Genomic DNA, 2,216 nt, shown 5'->3' with positions numbered 1-2,216 from the left:
CAATGCTTTTTCATATTATTAGTTTCGTCACTACTCACAACCCCCAAACTAACACCATATTTTTCATCTTAACTCAGTTCTCATCTCAAGTAAATTTGTAGTGCAGTTACTTGATTTTCAGTGGATCGACCCTTAAGTACTACAACGCACTGCTATGCACTTACAGAAAATTAGGATAAAACCTGAGCACATCAATGATTCATCGTTCCTGGTTTTCTAAAGCAATTTTGGTTTTAAGTGTCAGAGACTTAGAGGTAAGCATACCACTATCTGTGTATTAAACTACATTCTAGGTTTTTGTCATGCTCTTAGTATCTTCTTTTTTTGTTAGTAAAACAGATATTTACTTCCCCAAATAAATTTGTGATTGATACTATGGGAGTAGATTAGTATTGGTTCAAGTTCTAGAACATATCTATCGAAAATTATACATGTGAATATCTTGTTAGCTAATCTATGATACCTGGCGAATTCCTTAATGCCCAATGCTTTCTCGTATTGATTTGATCTTCATATTTCCTCTTTTTTAAATTTAATAGTTATTATTTTTTCAATGTTCACAACCTCCAAACAAACACCCATATTTTTTTATCTTAGCTCAATTCTCATCTCAAGTAAATTCGTAATGTAGTTACTTGGTCTTCAGTGGATCGACCCCTAAGTACTACAATGCACTGCTGTGCACTTGCAGAAAATTGGGATAAAACCTGAGCACATCAAGTTTTTGGTGCCATTGCCGGAGACCATTAACGTTGCCTATGAGTTTCAGATCAGAATTCAGTCTAAAGTACGTTTTCTTTTTCGTTTTTATTTGCTTCATTACTTTTTTTTCTATCTCTCTCTCTTTCAGAAGAGATAAGGGTTTAAAAAATAATAATAATAAATAAAAAAGCTAAAAAAACCCTGAGATTGGCGAGAAAATAAACCTATCTTAGACATCAATAGGCTTAAAGAAAACCAAGATATCCAGCAACACCCAGTTGGTGAGCATGGTCGGCCTCTTCGAGCTCAGTTCCATCAAATTCCTCAGTATACTCTAGGGGCTTTTAACACTCTGTATGCTTTTTATGAGAACCATTCTGCCATTAGTCTACAACATATCAATGTAGACTATGAGATCAGCCCAAAGATCATAAAATTGGTACAGCAGAACCAATTTCATGGCGATACATCAGAGAATCCAATGGATCATCTTGAAGATTTTGAAGAAATCTGCAATATGAAACAATTAATCAGAGCTCTTGTAGATTATGTGAAGTGCAATTTGTTTCCGTTTTCTTTGAGTGGTAAAGCACGTGTATGGCTTAGGTCTTTGTCTCCTGGTTCTCTCATATCATGGGACGATTGCAAGACTGCGTTTCTCAACCAATTCTACACCACCTCCAGATCAAAATTGTAGAGACGAGATTTATGGGTTCTAACAAGGAGAAGACGAACTCTTTCATGAAGCTTGGAATCGTTATGAAGGGTACATTAGAGAATGCCCTCACCATGGCAAGCAATGGGAACTTCACGTCAAGAACTGTGGAAGAAGCTTAGTTCTTGATTAATAATTTTGCTGCAAACAGCAAAAACAATTGTCCTGATCATGATAGAACATCACGTTCCAACTCTCATGATCTTTGGGAAATTGAAGAACTCTGAGCTACGGTGAAACTGCTTCTCAAAAATCAGCAGTGCTTTGTTGATGTCTGTGAAGGGGTTGTTGGAGAAAGTGCAAAAATCTATCAAGATTTGAATGCAACCGAGACTGATCATCAAAACAGACATACAGCACAAGAGCACGCCCGTATGAATCTCCAAGCTGCTCCAAATCTAACACCAACCTCTCAAGATAACAAGCTCGAGCTTATGATTCAACCACTTCTTATAAAGGTGTAAACACTAGCTGGCAACATTGATATGAAAGTGGGCAGCTTATACACTGACCTTAATGGTATATTTGAAGTTCTTTCCTTTCATGTTAATGGTATGGACGTGCAGCTATCGCAAACCACAGAATCTGCTCAAGACATCGAAGCTATGAAGAAAACCATCAAGGAGTGGTATGCCACAATGAATGGATACTTCGATAAGCTGACTGAGATATTCTATGAGAAGATGCATAAGAAAAAATTTAGCCAAATTGGAGAAAGTGTGAGGAGAGAAGATAGTATTCTAAGAAAAACCGAGGACAATCCAAAGGGAATCTGCAACGCCATAGTAGTTGATGGTAC

At 37.0% G+C, this 2,216-nt stretch overlaps 1 non-coding gene across 1 annotated transcript; it reads right to left on the bottom strand.

Annotated features, from left to right (window-relative positions):
* Positions 1-1,393: 1,393 nt before the first annotated feature.
* LOC112087154 lies at positions 1,394-1,498 on the bottom strand. The gene has a single exon (XR_002899920.1). It is a non-coding gene; the product is annotated as a small nucleolar RNA R71 (small nucleolar RNA).
* Positions 1,499-2,216: the final 718 nt, after the last annotated feature.

The sequence above is a fragment of the Eutrema salsugineum genome, unplaced genomic scaffold (genome assembly GCF_000478725.1).
Source record: "Eutrema salsugineum unplaced genomic scaffold, Eutsalg1_0 scaffold_9, whole genome shotgun sequence".
Lineage (NCBI taxonomy): Eukaryota > Viridiplantae > Streptophyta > Magnoliopsida > Brassicales > Brassicaceae > Eutrema > Eutrema salsugineum.
This window is presented reverse-complemented; position numbering and strand designations above follow the sequence as displayed.